We start from the raw sequence: 20,039 nt of genomic DNA, 5'->3' as shown, positions 1-20,039 counted from the left end.
AGTGATGGTGCGATTGTGTCGGGCCATGTGTGGGTCTGTACGGGTTCATGTGGATGAGGGATGAATAGTGGACCAGCAGTAGGGATGGTGCCGTGGGTGTGCGCATGGAGTGTGGGGCTGGTGATACCTTTGCTCCTAGTCCCGATGGTCTCTTTCCTCACGATGGGGCCAGAAGAATTTGCTGTACTAGGCTTCAGACCTTATTTGGAGGATTCACATGCAAACCATGTGAAGGTTATTTATGCATTTTTGAGAGTCTTGCTTTCCCTTGCGTTGGCGCAAATGTTGGAAATTTTAGGGTTCCGATTTTTTTTAATAGCGTATACATTTCTTTCATAATTTGTTTTCTGCTATTGGATAGAAGGCTGGGGTGTGTGTAGTAGTCGGGGCTGGGAGTGTTAACCAAGTCATGATATGAGGGTTTATTAGAATGTGGCTATCTACCAGAGTCAGTTAGTCTGTGGCTGGGCAGGGAGAATTAGTCGTGTGCTCCAAATAAAGGCTTTCTGTGCCTTTAATAGTTATGGAGGTGTCACCACAACGCATCCCATCCCAATCAGAAATGTGCAACCTCAAGTATTAAATAAAACATTTTATTTCATAATAAATACATAGATTACTTTGTGCATTTTAGTAAGGGCATGTAGTAGGCAGCTCTGGTAGTGCATTTAGAGCTGGACCGATGATCTCTGAATAAACAGCTGGATTACTTTTGCTCATTGAGTGCTGGGGTCTTCCACACGCCAGTTGTGATGCGCTGGTCTACCAGCCACATCTGGGTGATCTGCGGCATTCAGAACGGATCTCAAAAGGCAAAATGTCCACGTGCCTGGATCAGTCAAGCAATGTGCCCAGTGGTGACCTTTGGGTAGTAGTTTTGGGCAGAAGCACCCTCCAAGCAACCCTGCACACAGCACAAAAAAAGAAAAAAAAAAAAAAAAAAAAAAAAGAATTATCCATGAGTTGTTAGAAGATTACTGGGCCATAGTAAATATTGTAGGTTACCAAGTACACCTGGCATAGAAAGTAAAATACTCCCAAACAGGTTACTCAAGAAGGGTCTGAGACCGTGCTAGGTCTCCGGTACACCAACCTACCCCACAACCTACCCCACAGCAGTACACCAACCTCTGTATCAGTTTCTCCTCCAAAGTATAGACCTAGGGAGAATGTTTTTGGTGAAAATGTGCGGTTTTTACACTGCAATACCTCACAACTCTGTCTTCATATCGACTTCATATAGACTTAGGAATAGTGTGATTTACTAATCCAACTCCAGTGTGTGCAACACTAGGGAAGGTGTTGTAACAGTAACTCATACTATTCTATAGTCTAGAGCGCCATCCAGTGCAAGTTGTAACAACTTGCGTTGTAAAGGCACTGCGTGGTACCAACGTGGTCGATGTAACAACCACGTTGTGATGGTATTGCGGTGTAAAAACCGTGTAGTAAAGGTGGTTTCCCGGCACGAAGTCACTGCTACTGGCGTCAACTATGGCCTAGAACTGGAGTGTTTAGACAAGGGAGTCTAAACCCCAGGGATAGCGCCCCTCCACCCACTTTTAGTCTGTAGGAAAAATCTAGACAATAGTGACGATGACTGAAAGAATGGAAAGATCACGGGAAAACGTGCCCACCCTGCACATTTTGATGAAAATCTAGTAGGTCCATTGGGGCTCTGGTCAGAGGAAACCAATTAGCCGGGAAATTCTAGTGTGAGTTCAGGACTTCTACCCCCTCCTACGCCACCTGCACCACACATACAAGTACACAAAAACAGTCCACATCAATTACAAGAGCGTACAATATACTGCTATAGGACACCCCGCTCTACACCTCACTGCAAACCCCATCAGTACAAGCTACCAGAACACTGCATCGCAAAGCATAAGACATCCACAACCAGGGACCTCCCAGAGCTCGCTGACTTTATGCTTTTCTTGGGTGTTGTCGGCTAAGCTTGTGCAAATAACAGACATGAACCCTTACTGCACTATGAACCCACATCACAGACCACAAGTACACATCTTCAATAACACCGCAAGCAGACCTCATAATCAAGCTCCACCATGCACCAAAACCACCACTCAAAGATCACCACCACAACACACCCTGCATCTGCAAAGCCCTTATAACAAGCAACAGCACACTGTCATCCATAATGCATGCCACCATACCACAGCCACCTACACCACATTATGCCATCTGTATCCTTTTGTTTTATGCCAACACTACACATCCCCCCCATTACAAGTCCACACCAGCACTAGCACAGGACAATAAACCCCATTACCCAAACAAACTATTCCTCAAGTCTCAACTGAATCACATCACAATAGGAAAAAACCACAAGCGGATGTCCAAGGAGCAGAGTTGTGTGGACCGTGCTGCAGGCAGAGGTCCCACCCAATGAGAGGCCAGAGGTTTGGGTGGACTCTGGATCAGGAAGGGAAAAATGGCAGAACAGGTTCATAGACAAACAGAGCGAAAGGGCACCAGGACACATGAACCTTGCATCGCAATAGAAGGCTCCGCATTACAGGTACAGATGACGCCTGTGGTTCTTGGACGTTCGAAGCAGTGTCTGGGTATCACTTATCCTGCCAGTGTCCGAGCCAAGCTGCATCCATGCATTGGATGCTCCCATGGGGGAGACGGCTCTGCAGGAGAGTCACTGAAGCGCTCTTCAAACAGACCATGTGTGGAGGCAAAGGATAGGAAGAGGTGTGTGGCAGTAGCCAAGGTGCCAGACTCCGGACCACAGGGTTCACGGTTCGATCCAGATTCACCATGCGACTCTGGGCAATAGCTCGCTTAATCTTCCTGACTGCCCCCAGCACCGGGACACCACTCCGGAGGTAGCTGTGCACTTTACAAATACTGGAATTTCATAGCAGACCGGATTATGTAAAGACAGAGGCCCCAGAGGAATGGACCGAGGGATAGCAAGTAAAGACTGAACGGGAGCCGTACAGGGCCGGGAACCAATAGCAGCCCTGGCCAAAGTGTTAATCCAGCCCTGCTCCCTTTCTCTACTCATCTCCTCTCCCGCCAGCTGCTGGTGAGTACCAGAGACGCCAGCCGGGACCCTATGCCTTCCAAAAACAGCCTCTAGAGCCTCCAGCCCACCGGGGAAATGCCTGGTGGAATAAACAGCCAGTCTGCCCCGACCATAGACACAGAGCAGACATAATCTAGGCCAGGGACAAGCAGGCAGGGGGTACTGGGTGGATAGAACCATCTGGGATAAGTGACTTGAAGAATTGAGATCAAGGAGAGATTGTTTAAACCCAGAAACCAAAAGATGGAGCCCCTTCCCCAAACAGAACCCAGGTCAGGCAGTAAAACCCTCAGAGGCAGGAAACAGGCATGTGAAACCTACCATGAAACCAACACCTACAGAAGTACTGTGAAAGCTTGAAGAGGCCACGGTGACTCCCACAAGGACACACAATATAGTTGTATCACCGGACGTCCCTACGTGCCACCCTCAACCATCCCGCAGGGCACCCAGAAGGGAAAAAAACAAGAGGGAGAAGCATTCCCAAAAGCATATAATGCACACAAAGAAATGTAATATTTGCAATGAAGATAAATTACAACAGTAAAGACACAGAAGAGTCCAGAACAACAAGTATGGACATCACAAGTTATGTATGCTGTGGCAACTTTTTTTATTTCTTTGCTTCAGCTTAAAAGCATGGACAAGGACGCAGCCAATGAATTCAGTCTCTAGACAGGAGGACTTCAGGGTATAGGCGATTGAAATGTAGCAGTGCCATTCATGGTCCAGTACCAATTCACAAGTCCTCTCCATCAATGAAGCCACTATCTTATGCGGTGCTGGAATGGGAGAATGAACAGTGATGAAATTGTTCACAAACTGGGACGTAAAGATTCCAACTTTGTTATTTTTGGGTCAATAGTGCTACACACAGCACTTGCGTGCTGTATGATACTGGCTTCATTAATGAGACTCGTGGATTGGTCGTGGACCATGAATGGCACAGTATACATTTCAGTTGCTCACTCCCTGAAGAAGTCTCCATGTCTAGGGATGAAACGCATTGGCGGTGTCCTTGTGCATGCCTTCAAGCAGACGCAAAGAAATAAAGAATGGAGTTTCCATAATATACATGGCTGGTGATGTTAAGATTTGTTCTTCTAGACAATCTCATGTTGTAATTTTCGATTACAAAATTTATTTGCAACTATTAATTTTTGGTGCTTTAGATGCTTTTGGGAGTGTTTCTCCATCTTTGGTTGCTTGCTTTAACAATTGGCCCTGGGAGAGAGCACCCAATTACTGGGAATTGGTCAGAGCGCAGCAACCAACACAACCACTTGAGCTGTTTAGGTCGAGCCTGGGCATGCTCTGCGAGGCCTGCTGTATTCAGGTATGGACTAGAAGCTCCGCCCAACTTTAATTGGCTGCTAGGACTGTCCTTTGTAAATGTTGGGTTTTGATTTGTTAATAGCCTTATTAGTCCCTCCTTAGTACCTCTCCATTTTCTTTTGTAACCTCCCATCAGGACTGGACCTTTTATTTTTATTTTATTGCATTTGTTACGCGCAACAGCTACCCACAAAGGGTTTCCCGGCGCGGCGACCTTTTACTGTGTCCTTACTACATAGCTTACTTTAGCCCTTATGTAGAATGCTTTGCTTCATTAATCTAAAGAGCACTGGTGAAACGCTAGTTTTAGCAATGTCAGTTGCTTTTTTTGGTTATTTACTAGGGGTGGGCGGAATTTGCGAAATGGAATTCGCAAACTATTGCAAAATCTACGTGAGCATGCGGAACTTTCGCGAAGATTGCTTTTCCCGCCTGTTCGCGATGTGTTTTTGCGTGCCCTCAGGGAAATGTAACTAACTTGCCCATGTGGTCGCTAATGGGGGCAGCCATCTTGCTCACGTTGATAATTTCCTGTTCCGGGTCAAATAACGTGTTCGCGATCGCAAACTCGGGTGGGATAATGCTGCCGGTTGCCAACATCTCTTGGCGCACGCGAACGGATAGGGAAACTGGTTGGCGAACGCAGGGACCCGGTAAGTCGCTACCGCATGCGCAAGAATGCAATTTTAAAATGTGAACAAAAGAAAACTTCAGTTTTGAGGCACATTGCGAAAGTTGACATTTTCGCACTCTCCGCGGAACGCGAAAATGTCAAACTATTGCAAATTCCACGAACGTAACAAACTTTACCGCCAAGGCCTATTTACAGCACACTTTCACATTATTTTCGCAGAGGCCTGCTTGCACAGCATGACATTCGCCCTTTCAGTGTGAGGGACATCGGTTTCTGTTGTGATGTGTACACAGTACGTTGAACCTCTGCGGCGCTCTTCAGATGCCGCATCAAGGCTCGCAGCAGGATTTAAAGGTGGAGTTACTCTGTGCCCCATGGATGGGAAACTATTCACTGTTCTGCAGTCTCAAACGCTAAACAGCAGTATTCTTTGAACACACTCTAGGTTAAGGTCATATGAAAACCAGCACTTCTCCAAGACACTCCACACTATGCCACAATTCCAGTTAGCACAGTTTCACTCAATCCCGCACTTCCACGCCACACAATTAAACTACACGTTTCAATTCAACACATAATTAAACAATTACATCCATCCTATCCACACCACAGAATTCCACATCATGTGACAAAATGAAACAGTACACCACATAATTAAACTCCACAACATACCACTCCACAAAATACCATTCCGCATAGTTACAACTTTGGCACACAATACCACTCCACATAATTACAGTACACTCAATACCACATATTTACTATCCACTTATTTCCACAACGCAAATCCAGTCAATACCACCACACACACACACACAACTCCCCAGCTAACAATCTCAATTCAATCCACACCAAAACACCTGGGTAAAAAAAACAGTCATTTACAACGCCAAAAGCTCCAACTCAATTGCGAGACCGGTTGAATTGCAAATGCTGGTTTTCTTTCCCAATAGGGAGAGAAAAGACCCACGTCACTCACATGGGTGCAAGTGAAGGGCTATGGACTCAAGACCAGGAATCTTTCTGTGTCCATCCTACGTAGTCTAGTTACTGGAGTTGTAATTTAACCCCTTCCTTGCTACCTTCGGCCATTAGCCGACGGCAGCACTACCTCGCTGGTGCTGCTGTCGGCCAATGGACGACGCGGTCCCGCCCGTTTTGCGGAAGTGCCGCACTTCTGCAAAATCGGCGGCGCAGCCGAGGTGTTAAGGTGCACCCTATCCTGGGATGTCCACTATCAGAAAGACCCACCCATCGCACTTTGTTCTGCTGCCAAAAACCTAAATGCCAAGAGGCTACAAATGTTTTGAATTAGTGAATGATGCTATCCACAAACATCGAATTGCAAAAAAAAAACCAACAAAAAAAAACGCTATCCCAGAAAAACAGTCTGCTTACAACACCGGCCCCGACTTCAAGACACCTTAAATCCGGAATATGTAGCTCAATTAAAGCAGCACAGCACACGGGCAGCAGATGTTAGGAATATCTGCCATTTTCCCCACCTCCTCCCCAGCCTCTTCTAATACACAATGTCGCTTGAGAGGCCAATTTATTCATTACAGAGCAGATACCAAGGAGCACACTGCTGGCGAGTCCGTCTCTGTATTGGATTGCAGCGTCTCAATCCAGTACTTGGGGGCTCTGTACACTTATGACAATTTTAGTGTAAGCACGCAGTGCTTAGAAGTCCCACAAGCTGCTACAACATACACACAACATTTATACTAAAAACATGGACAGGAATACTTTTTGCATTATTCCAGTTTCCTCCGGAGGAATCTACGGGATAATTTACCATAGAGCCTATTCCTGAGGATCAGAAGGAATCAGATATCCTTCGGGATCAAGTTCGCGCTATATAAAAATTTATCAATAAAATAAAAATTGCCCCAAACAGGAAGATTATCTTCAATGCGCAAGCCTTGATGAACAAATTACAACAGCGCAATTATCCACAGAAATTACTGAAAAGAGCACTTACCTAGCTTGGTACACACCCTGAGAATCCTTGCATGTACTAATATCCACCACTGAAATTACTTTCATATTTCACCATATTAATTCACCACTAATCCTTTATGGGCTTCCTGAATAGCGTGCGTCAACACCCATCAGGGGTAACAAGCGCTATACAAATACAAACCTTTTTCCTCCTCTATCCTTCTGCTATCATTCCAAATAAGTGACTCACCTATCCTCTACTTAAAATGTATTGCATGTTTCACTATACTAATTCAACACTAATCCTCTATGGGTCCCGGAGTAGCGTGGAACCCGCCGAAAAAGCGCTTCAATGCCTCGTCAGGGGCAGTAAGCGCTATATAACTGCAATTACAATACCCAAAGAAAGGCACAGCAATATCCCTCTGGTATGTAACCACGTTTTCTTGTGTAAGGAAAACAAATAAGATTATACGCAAAAAGTGGACAACTGAATAATCCCGAAAAATTGAAAAAAGGTCCCCTTATTGCTTTAAAAAGGAACAAAAATCTGAGAGAATCTTGTGAGAGCGAATACAGTCGACAAGAAGGACACTGCATCCTTGCACGCAATGCTTGATTTACCCCAGATAAAAGATCAGAGATGTGGTAACTGTACATCATGTGAGTACAATGGAAGGAAAAATATGGTCTACCATGACATAACAATCAAACACTCTGAATTCAACAAGTATAATACGTCAAATGTGATATATTGTGTTTATATGCCTATGTGATCTGGTGTATGTTGGGAAAAGTCTCATGCCATCAAGAAAAGAATCTCACAACATAAATCACAAATTAATTGCAAAGTCTAGAATGCCCCAACGGTCCACCACTACATAGAAATGAATCCTTGACCTTCCGAGATTAAATGGACTGTCATAACATGTCAAGGGACAGAATATAGATTCTAGACTCAAAGCCAAAATGATCTTACGCCTTCGTACTACCACCAATGGTTTTAACAGAATTAATGATAGCCCAATGTTTTTAAAGTGTGGGAGACAGACAAACTATGGAAAAATCCTACTAGATACAAAGTTCATAGGGACCCCCGTCTTACAGAAAGAATTAGAAGCGTATCCCTGAGATAGCCCTAGGTTTCTTCAAATTGTGGGAGGCAGAAAACTGAAGGAGAAACCAGATTAGAAATAAACCTTGTAGGGACCTCGTTTAACAGGAAGAATTAGAAGTGTATCCCTGTGGTGAATACATCACAACATATGCACCCCTTATATTTAAGACCTAAACTTTGCTAGACAAATGCATTGAATTGTGAATGTATTATGTCAATGCAAAATTGGATGTAGCAAACCGTGCTTGCAAAAAGTTTGTAAAGGGTATTTGAACATGTATAAAATGTGCTTGATCAACTGCATAATAGTCACCAACACCTCAAGTAAGTCACAACAAACCTACACACAAAGTGACGATGCACTGAAAGTAGTTGCACCATTAAGTTTCATATGAGGCTGCCCTGAAAAAATAGAAGATAGTTATTAAAATCATACGTGCATGTGACCAGGGTGCATGGAGAATGTACATAATTTGATATTTCAACGTTTAGTATCTTGGGGATATAGTTCAAGAAACATACGATGACCAAAGTTGAAGGAAAGAAACAAGATTATAAAGTTGCTAAATCAGCATTTGGTCGTGTTACTATGCTGTAGGATAAAGTTACATGAATTTGTAGGAATTCAGATTGAACAAGGCGGAAGGATCCCTTACATAGTCTGAAAGCATGTTGGTTTCACTGTTGCAACACTAGTGCCCTGTTGGTGAGATCACACTACGGATCTCACAACCGTATTAGAAAGGTGGTTTTATTGCAGCAATGTAAGCGCCCACTCTACACGAGTACACTATGGATCGCCCCTTGGTGTCCTCCGGCCCTTTAACTTGGTGAAGAACCTTCACCATGGTGACAACGAACACTCCCGCGTCCTGATGCGGAGCAGTTTATCCAAGATCATTTAAACAAGGTACGATTATTCATTCACTTTATCTCCTTCAATAACAAAAACATGGATTTGACAGTTTTGAAGTTTTCCAATGTGATAAATATAAATAAACATGTCTCTAGGTCCATATATCTAAATAAGTTCTAAATTGAACCTAAAAGAAAGTCTACATTTGAGGAAAGCAACAGAAAGTGGCTACCACAATGGCATGTCCCCCAATAAGTTTATCATCATGTTGAAATATTTTCCTCATACACTTGTTGCAGGAAATGAAAGGATATTAATCCTCCGTTAACTGTGTGATTTGATATTGCAGTGGCCACCTAATAAGGTTTACAGCCCTGAAGACCTTCTTTGAAATACACTGCAGGCTGAAAAAGATGGTCGAAACGCGTTGGCGCACATACAAGTGAGGCCAGGAGCGATCATCAATTGTAAAGGCTGCACATGGATTTGTGTAATATTAGTGGTGTAAATCATGACATCACCTATAAAAGGAATATTGCTCCAACCATCATCAACATAGGGTCAAACAGTATGTTGTGGACTGTATATGAGAGGGTTTAAAATGGATTATACCCATCAACTCTGAAACTGTAGGACACCTCATATGTCATTTCGATTGTTTTAATTACATGTTTAAAGACCAATGTGATGTAATGTTAAGTCTATATACATTTAGTCCTTACATGTTTGTGAAATTATGTTGTATTCATACTTTGTCTTGTTTAAAGTGGTAAAAATAACCCATTGATAAACAGAACTTCGTCCATTTCCTTGGATCTATGGTAATACTGTGGGTGCGAAGATTTAAGTGTACAGGGTTGGAGAAGGTCTAAGTAATATATCATTTTATTGATGATTACAGAAACAATGCATAGGATTTTCTAAATAAGTATGGATTAGATTAATGGTATTGGAGAAATCCCTCTGTGGGAAAATATAGAAGTCACAACTCCGCACCTTCCCAGAGTACTAATTCTACCTTCTGGAGTATTTCATTCCATGCTATATAAATTGATTCACACAGACGGCTAGCCCTCATCAGGTGGTCCTCACCCCCCTCAGTGACGTATGGCACCCAAGCATCTCCCTGGTCCTCCCGCCAGCCAGCAGCAGACACTCCTGGGTCTTGCGATGCTGGTCTGCTGAGGCAAACCCAATCCCTACACGGTCCTCTGTGGCCTATCGTAGCCCCAAGCGACCTGCCGTAGAACTTGCCTGTTTCACGACTCCGAAGATGAAGCGAGAGTAGATCTCCTTCCTCTTGGCTCTTCGCAGCGCTATCGACAGCGAGATCTTCCTGGTCCCCGCTCTCATCTTCTCTGTACAAGGAAACTTCATCTTGGTGGGTCTGAAAGAAAGGAAAACAAATCTACTGGTTAAGAAATATGGAAAAATTGAAAACAAACCTGTAATGAGATATCTGCTCAATGGAATAAGAATTGCTACAAGGACCCCAGACGGGGATATTTATTTTCACATTCATTCAACTGACCAGAAGCACAAATAGATTTGTCTGAGCTCCACCCATTATAACCAGTACAGACCAGCAGACAACTGGTTTAGAGAGATGGCCAAATGGGTGGAGACAGTTGCTATACACTACAGTCAGGTTTACCCACCATTTTGCAGATGGCGTATATCTACTTAAGTGCAGATAATCGAATCGACATTTGAGAAGCCACAATTATTGTATTTAAACATGAATATCGAAATTTCTGTAGAGCTTAGAAAACAGTAATTGGCTTAAATGTTCATTTATTTCTGGACGCGAGAGGCAGCAGTTGGGACAAGATTGTACTGAAGTAAAATAATTAACATGTGTAGAAACTTGCCGTCTTGGTAGAAATTTCGGACCAAACAAATGACATGTAAGGAACTTGGGGCAGAACAAATAGAAACCAATTCATGTGAAGTGTTATGGAATCTCCTCTCCCCCACCCCAAAAAAATTTCGCTTCACCGCCATGGCCATTGCATTAATTCAAACAGAGAAAGATCCTTTTTAATGATTATAATGTTGTCAAAACGCTTCATTTGTAGATCAAAATAGCAAAGCCCTGAAGAGAGTTTGGTGATTAAATACCTGGACTCGAAACGCGTCGGCACAAGCCTCGTAGTACAACAAGGCGCATTGATTCATACTCATTTCGAACCGACAAACTGGTTTTCTTCTAAAAGAACTTTATTGTTCAAAATGTATTAATGTTGTAAATCTACTATATGTATTGTGGAATTGAACTCTATCAACCTGCATATGTGTTTTGACAATTATCATTTCATTACTGTATGCTAATTGTTTGTCTGTTATAGATATAATTTGTTTTATTAACTATGAGATTGTGGTATGTGAGTAGAAGTTGATAAGCCAATGGTAATCTTTTTTCACGTACAAATATATGTTCAAAAAAATGAAAATAATGAATGGAATGATAATTAAATTTCCATGGTAAACAGAAGAAACGTGTTTATCATTGTTGCTTTCAGTAATTGCAAAAAAAAAAAAAGTCATGAAGGATAGGTGAATCTCTTGTATTTAACTTATTTAAATGGGTCTGTGAGCAGCAGTGTTATCACAAGCCTGGTGCGCCTAGTTCACGACTAAAGTGGAGGATGTGACGTGGACCCCGGCACTGCGTCCACAGTGATGTCTGGGACTGAAAGGAGTGGAATCTGAACTCCCCACTGCCGGGCTTGGGGTACCCCGGCATAATACACTGCACCCTTCCCACTTTCACAAATATTTCCAAAGCCACTGCTGGGAGCCCATTTTGTATCCAAGGCATAGGAGATGGGGTGACTTTTCTTGAACTAAAGAAAAACTGATCGAAGCTAGCACATTAATACGTAATTTATGTTAACCTTACATTCTTCATAGGCAGCCTGAACAGTCATTTGAATGGTTTTGTGGCCCTGCGCGGGAGATTTCATGGCAACATGTTACAATTCTAGCCCTGCAGTTCTCCCAGATGGAGACTGTACCTTGTGGGGGGTGGGGGTGGGGGGGTCCTGTCCCCACCATGGGCAGCAGGAGTGTACCCCTGCCTCCAGTGCCTGACTGCATATGAAACTGGTATCCTGACTCATTGTGGCCCTGACGTCACTCTTCTAGCAGGTGCACAGAGACCTAGGCCTGTCCGACTACGCGATGTCCAGTCCCGTCCTGTGACCTAGAGGGGTGAATAAGGGAGTGGACTACTGTCCTCGCCCAGGTGCATCCCACCGAGGGGTATATAGACATCAGTCGAGTGCAGTTTTTTTATTTATGCGTTTTTATATAGCGCGGACTTTACCGGAAGGTGTCAGAGCGCTTCACAGTAGGAACAGAACTGATACATGAGAATATTACAAGTGAGCAAAATACAAAAGCAAACGTTACATTAAATGACAATCGTGAGCCAACAAAATACAAGAGGTAGCAAACGGTAAATTACAAAAGTGACAATTTATTAAGATTGTGGTATATTTTTGTCATTATTTGGTCTTGTGCTAAGCCTTATATAAGCATCCTTATTTTTATAATACTACTGTGTCGTGTCCATTTGTAGTGTATTCACTTTATTACTGCATGTGGTCATAAATGCTTAACGCACTGCCTCCGAGATAAGCCTGTCTGCTTTGCCAAGCTACCAAGGGGGTGAGCAGGGGTTATCTAAGTGTGTGATCCCCTTTCCCTGACTAGAAAAGGTGTGTCCCTATTTGTGAGAAGTGTATACCTCTGCCAACTAGAGACAGCCGCTTCTAACAGTAGGCCTCGTGCACGGCTGCATGTGGGCCGGGTCCCTCTGGGCCTAAGACCCAGAAGTTCTTATAAACAAACATTGAAATGGGTCCCTAAATTGAGGTCCTTCACTTTGCTGCTAAACTACAAAAACTTCTGAACAAATCAGGCCAAAAACCATGAAGGAACCTATGTCAGCGATTCAGTGCCAGCTTATCTTTCCCACGTTTTCCTTAATCTTGCATTTCCCCCAATGTCTGCCATTTCCAGGATGTTGTTTCTACCGTTTTTTCGTGGCGCACATTACTCTTGCATAGTGGAAGCTTTGATTGGAATGGTTGAGAGCTCTGGAGTGGAGGCTGTTGGCAGTGTGTGTTTCTTATAGTGCCTGTAAGAGGTCAGGAAGGTGTTCAGAGGCTGTTGGCAGTGTGAGTTTCTTAAAGTGCCTGTAAGAGGTCAGAAAGGTGTTCAGAATACCTGGCCATCCAATCCTTGGCCTCTCCGCTCAGCACTCTGAGCCATGGTCATGTATTTCAGATGCAATTGTGATTGGTGTACATTCTTCATACATATTGGCACAGAGTCAAAATATAGAAAAAGGCAAAAGTAAATGAAAATGTAGTGCTTACAGGCGAGTGGGCGTGTTTGGGGGGTGGGGGGAGGGTTTGAAGTGAAAGATGCAAGGAAGTGCATTAAGTGGAGAGTAAAAAGATGGCTGTTATAATCTATTGCTGCACTTCCCTTCTCTATGGTTCCTCTATCTACTGCTCAGCCAGTGTGTGTATGGATGTGCCTGAAGATGACTGGAATGTTGGAGGTATGATGTGGTCATCATGGAGTGTTGGATGCTTGGGGAGCTGAGGAGTGTCAGTTGGAGGCAGGCTGAGCAGGACAGAGGCTGCTCCTGGTGGGGCGTCATATGGACTTACCATCTTCCTGTGATTTACTGATGTGACTATCTTGACAATAAACCTAATGAATATATCTACACTACATCTGGCTACAAGGACAATCTTATTTATAACACTGGCGACAAGGTCAAAGGAACTACCTACGTATTAGTGAAGGATTACCCTACTTTACCCTGGATTACCCTGCAACAAAGGTCTTGAGAAACTACAAGAATTTTAAAGGAAAAGAATAAGGAAACGTGGAACAAGCGCTCTGGTAAGCCCCACCAGTGTCCTTAGTTAACAGGACAGCCTGCAGCCAGAGCGTTTAAAGTTTGTTGGCTTTCCTATGAACACCAGACTTGGATTTATCAGCCTTGCTTGTCACCTGTATTTTCTTCAATGTTGATCACATGCTGACTGTCCTATTACTACTTTTATTTGGTCTACTGTCCTGCTGCCCGTTAAATCTGACTTGGGACCTGAGGCAGCAGGCGGTGAGTTTTCACTTCGTAGTACTCACGAGTAGAGCGGACGGACTACAAGCATAGAGATTCAACTTGGGACAAGAGGTGGCACCTGGTGAGTTTACTCTTCCTGATGTAAACGTGTGTTGTGAACTGACTACGATTGTGAAAGCAAGGCTGGGGGCTGAGCGTCGTTTCACACAATTTTTATTTGCCGGTGGAGAGATTAGGGTCTGCGCGCACAGCGTGTTCTGGCTGTAGAAGTTACATTACATTCAGTATCGAGCCAGCGCACCTTTCAATCAACTCACCGTTTGTCGAGTAGGTGACGGTTGGTCAGCGGAGCTCCTCTCGGTTCCCCAGCTAGGAGTTCAATTGATGACGTCTTGGGAGTTCATCAGCGTGTTGGTGATGGGGATTCCTGGGAAAAAATGAGATCCATTTCCTTTGGAAAACGACGCTTAACGACGTTGTGGCGGCCATCTTAATACTTTGGGAAGGACTTCGTTGTTTAGCTGAAGTTCACGACGTTTTTTATTGAGAAAAAAGACGCTTTGCACTACTGTTCTTTGGACTTTGAGTCCAGTACAATTCACGACGCCCATCCGACTTCTCATCACTTGTAATTGTTTTAGGATGCAGCGCTTGACTTTGCCAATGGATGGTGGGATTTTCGTGTCTTTGTCGGTACTACTACTCGACAATGAATTTCTTGGACTTCTACCTTGTGGGCTAATAGGAGTCATTTTTATGAACTTTATGCTGGAAGATCTCGAGTTCATCCAAAGAAGGTTATTGGAAGTCACTCAAACGATGGATGTTTATTGGAATGTTGCTGTCAAGACTTGGACTGTGGTACTGGTGGCGCGATTGCGTGGAAACACTGGTTCAAACCTGTACCACATGGACTTTGGATGAGAGGTTACAAGAATTTCGGGTGAGAAATCGCTCATCGTTCATTGACAACGGTGACTACGTTTTTTATTTTAATTTATTGTGTTACTAATGTTTTACCTATTTACAACGATATGTTTGCAGTATTGTTTGGAGGCATATTTCACTGTGATGAGATCTTTCTGTTTGTCTTTTGTGAATTTGTATGGAATGAGAGGAGGTTGTGTGTGTGGTCTTAGCTGTAATAGCCTTTTACTTCACTTTAAGTTTAGGTGGATGATTGTCTTTCTGTTTTGGTCTGCGTGGAGTAAACACCTTCACATGAAGTTCTCTACGTTTACACTCACTGTTTGGTTGGTGAGTGAATTCTTTCTATTTGGTCTGCGTGGAGTAAACACCTTCATATGAAGTTCTCTACGTTTACACTCACTGTTTGGTTGGTGAGTGAATAGTTTTCCTGCACTTTCTTTAAGTGTTATCCTAGTTAGGATTGTGGTGTTATTGTGGTTTGGTCTGCATAGAGTAAGCACTTCCACGTGAAGTTCTATGCGTATGCACTCACTGTTTGGTTGGTGGGTGAATCGTTTTCCTGCACTTTGGTCTGCATAGAGTAAGCACTTCCACGTGAAGTTCTATGCGTGTACACTCACTATTTGGTTGATGAGTGATGGTTTTTCTAATAGGTTATAGTGGTTTGGTCTGCATAGAGTAAGCACTTCCACGTGAAGTTCTATGCGTGTACACTCACTGTTTGGTTAGTGGGTGAATGGTTTTCCTACACTTTCTTTAAGTGTTATCCTAGTTAGGATTGTGTTACTCATGATACTTTCTTGTGAATTTTTACTGCTTCTTACCTGTTAAATGTTTGAGTTGAAGCAATCTTGGGTTTTACCTGGTTATGAATTTTTTTGTGGTTTTCTTGTATTTAATACTTTCCGGAAACCTTTTTTGTTGTGATTTAAGATGTGTGATTTCGTTGACATTTGAATTGACTTACATTCTCATTTTGTTTTATGTACTTAATTCATTTGTTCAGTGTATTTTCATGCATCTTTATTTATCCTTCATTGTGTTTGGTTTCCTTAGGGAGGGGGATGTGTTATAATCTATTGCTGCACTTCCCTTCTCTATGGTTCCTCTATCTACTGCTCAGCCAGTGTGTGTATGGATGTGCCTGAAGATGACTGGAATGTTGGAGGTATGATGTGGTCATCATGGAGTGTTGGATGCTTGGGGAGCTGAGGAGTGTCAGTTGGAGGCAGGCTGAGCAGGACAGAGGCTGCTCCTGGTGGGGCGTCATATGGACTTACCATCTTCCTGTGATTTACTGATGTGACTATCTTGACAATAAACCTAATGAATATATCTACACTACATCTGGCTACAAGGACAATCTTATTTATAACAAGGGCATTGAAGAAGATAAAGGGTAATCTGTTCAGATGGATGAGATTGAGAGAAAAAAAAAAGTGCCCGTGTAATAAAGTGGGCATAAGAAAAGTCATTGAAACACTGAAAACCACTACCTCTTCCACATACCTCAGTGATATTTATTCAGTCTCACTACATTGCATAACTAAAATATTTTCTATAATAATGATTTACAACACAGTAAGTAATCATTTCCGTAACTCAGGTAAACTAACAGCCATTGACAATACTACAACTGACAAACTATTTAATGTATGTATATGGCTGCAATTGTAGTAAGTTTGGCGAGAAATCAAAATACTGGTCGGGTGACAGATGGAGTAAGGAAACCTCAGGGGAGGGCCTGCAAGGAATGGTAAGGTGGTCCTTGCACTCCCCATACCCCTGAGCTGACAGCTGAGGCCAACGCACCTCTTTAGATATGTAAGGCCGCCACCCCCACACCACTGGGACTGAAGAGTGGTCAGTTATGCCCCCGCCGGGTGACACTGGGAATCACAGAAATTTAGTTTACGGGTTTAAAGCTTGCCCCCCCAATTACAGACCACTCCCTACTAAAGTCCCCCTTCTACTTATTGCTTCCCCATGTAAAGCCCTGGCCTCGTGTATCAACACTATCCATGTGTACAGAGTTCTGTGTACTATAGTCAGAACATCTACGCAGTAGGACACGTTCACGATTACAGTCCTACTCCGACAAGCTCACGCAAACCGCTCACTGCCCTGGCTATGTCAGCCATCATGTCTTCCATCCACACCAGTGAGCCCACCGACACCTGCACCCACTACCTCTACAACTCCCCCTCCCCCGCCCCCACAACTATTCCAAATTGCCACACAGCCCACCAGCATAGTCAACATCTCCATATCCACAGCAATCTTCCGTGACAGATTGAAATACACAGATGTCAGACCCCTTCTAAAGAAAGACTCCGCTGACCAGAACTATCTCAAATTGCCGTCCGATCTCCCTGCTCCTCTAACAGGCCAAAGGTTTGAGAAAACCATCAACCAGCAGATCACCAAATTCCTAGAATAAAACCCACCTACTGACACCTCTCAATACCGGATTACATGCCGACCACGCAGATTGCCACCGCAGACTAAGTCTGAACACTCAGGCCATGGAGAAACTGCGGCCCGACCCTCCTTGACCTCTGCGGCACTTGGCAAACTCTTCCACAACACCCTCAGACTCTACAATGTTGGCATACAGAAAGTGCCCTCAAGTGGATCACAGCATCAGACTGCCTCACTTCCCCACCGCTCCCAAAGACCCATGCGGCGTGCCACAAGGATCATCCCTCAGACCCCCGTTCAACATCTACATGATCCCCTCCCTCCTCACAGACGTCGTTTGATCCCATAGACTTCATAACCTACGCAGATGACACTCAACTGATCCTCTCACTCAGAATTCCAACACCAAAACAAGCTTCTACAATGCGATCACCAACGTAGCCAAATGGATGAGAGAACTGCCTACAACCCAACTCTGACAATTCTGAAGTACTGATCTTCAGGAAGAACACCTCTGCATGGGACCACAGCTGGTGGCCTGCAGAACTGGACTCACGCCCACACAGACCATGCACGCAACCACGGCATCATCCACAACTGCCAGCTGACCATGAAGCGACAAATCAATGCAGTTCCCTCCTCCTGCTTCCACACACTTCGCATGCTCCGCAGAATCTTCAGATAGATCCCAATCAACACCAGCAAGAGTCACTCATGCCCTCGTCACCTGCCACCTCAACTAAGGCAACACCCTCTATGCCGGCATCTCCATCCAGCTTCTCAGAAGACTCCAGAACATACAGAAAGCTGCAGCCAGACTTATACTGGACCACCCCAAATGAACCCACATTGCCCCTTACCTGAGAGTCCTCCACTGACTCCCCGTCAAGGAATGATGCCAGCTCAAGATCCTCACACACGCCTGCAAAGCCCTCCAGGACCTGCCTACCTCAACCATAGACTGAACTTCTACCAACTCGCTAGACACCTATGCTCCTCTGCACTCACCCCACACACACACACACACACACACCCCACTTCCGCAGCTTCTCCGCTTACATCTCTGCGAAGACCTGGAATGACTTCCCCTTCCAGCACCGTACAGCCCCATTGCTGGCAGACTTCAGAGAGACTCCAGAGCTGGCTCTTCGACAGACACCGCGCCCAGAAAGCCCTAGGGGTGACAGAGTTGCACTTTACAAATAAACCCACATTGCCCCCCATCTGAGATACCTCCACTAGCCGACTCCCCACCCAGAAGAGATACCAGTTCAAGATACTCACGCGTCCCTACAAAGCTCTACAAGATCAAAGACCTGCCTACCTCAACCATGGACCGAATTTCCACCAACCCGCTAGACACCTGCACTCTTCGCGTGCCCGCTAGACACCTGCACTCTTCGCGTGCCCGCTAGACACCTGCACTCTTCGCGTGCCCGCTAGACACCTGCACTCTTCGCGTGCCCGCTAGACACCTGCACTCTTCGCGTGCCCGCTAGACACCTGCACTCTTCGCGTGCCCGCTAGACACCTGCACTCTTCGCGTGCCCTCACAAACCACCCCGCGCCAGTCACAGCAGTGGATGCTCCTCCTACATTGCTGCCAAAACCTGAAACGACCCCACCCACTCCTGGCTCTGTACAGCCCCCTCGCTGGCAGACTTCAGAAATACTCCAGAGCTGGCTTTGACAGACAGTGACAGCGCCCAGATACCCCTAGGGGTTTGACAATGTAGCACTTTACAAATGTGGTTTGATTTAAGAACCCGTGCAAAGCTTGAGACGAGGTCAGCACTGTGGTACTTCCGCCATATGAACACGCGTGTAAACCCTCTTCATATCTGTATATTGGGGCGCTTGTTTGCTCATCTTCACCAGCACCCTCCTCTCTACTTCATCGCCTTTCATTAGCGTCAGCCTCTGCCCTCCACAGGCTCTGATACCCAACCCCTTGCCAATCTACATCCGACTCCCAGCTCATCCCAAACCTCGCGTAATAGCTTCGATCCCAGATCCCCAGAAGCTCAGATCTCCATGCCTACCCCCCGCCCCTGGTACTCACCCAGACCTCCTGCTCAAATTAACCCCTATCCCCGCCGCGCCCTGGACCACCCACACTCACTCAGTGACCGCATCTCCGCTTAGTCAGTGCCTCGGCTGTTCATTTGCTTTACCTTTTCTCAAAGCCCGGGGTGTGATCTTCGTCAAATCCCCCAGCCTCGCTCATCCAGGTCACATCTCTGCTGGACAGTGCTTCGAGAGGAGCGAAATGCCAGCTTTAATGCAGCGCTTTGTGAACACGGCTAGAGCCCCTCCCTCCGAGCCCCGCCCAGCCCAGAATAGATCAGTACATTAATGCAACGGGTGATTTCCGGTCATAGGGGCCCCCAGAGAGATGAAGCTCTTAGTCGGTCGAAGCGCTCCACATCACAAATAGCTTGCACTAATAGTCGGACCGCGTCACACTCAGATATCTGCTCTACACACGGTCAAGCAGAGCACAGCTGCCCGGTGGGCGGTGCAGAGGTCTAGCTGGAACCACAACAGGGTGGTTCACAGCATCCAAAAATTAGCTGGAACAGTCAATGTCCATTTCAGGGGTGTGAAGTGAACCCCCTCACCCCACGAGACATC

At 44.9% G+C, this 20,039-nt stretch overlaps 1 long non-coding RNA gene across 2 annotated transcripts in view; it reads right to left on the bottom strand.

The window, feature by feature from the left end:
• Positions 1 to 577: 577 nt before the first annotated feature.
• The window catches only part of LOC144824407 (uncharacterized), a 33,158-nt gene continuing 13,696 nt past the window's right edge, over positions 578 to 20,039 (bottom strand). The window contains exons 1-3 of one of the 2 annotated variants that reach the window (XR_013608932.1): positions 19,580 to 19,704; positions 10,202 to 10,334; positions 578 to 904 (exon numbers count right to left, since the gene is read on the bottom strand). This is a non-coding gene — a long non-coding RNA (uncharacterized LOC144824407). Of the gene's footprint in view, positions 905 to 10,201; positions 10,335 to 19,579; positions 19,705 to 20,039 lie in introns of those variants that run through there. The other variant, XR_013608933.1, reaches the window with a different exon arrangement.

This window comes from Lissotriton helveticus, chromosome 3_1 (genome assembly GCF_964261635.1).
Source record: "Lissotriton helveticus chromosome 3_1, aLisHel1.1, whole genome shotgun sequence".
NCBI classification, from domain to species: Eukaryota; Metazoa; Chordata; class Amphibia; order Caudata; family Salamandridae; genus Lissotriton; species Lissotriton helveticus.
Note: the sequence above shows the minus strand (reverse complement) of the source record. Positions and strands in the feature narration are given on the sequence as shown.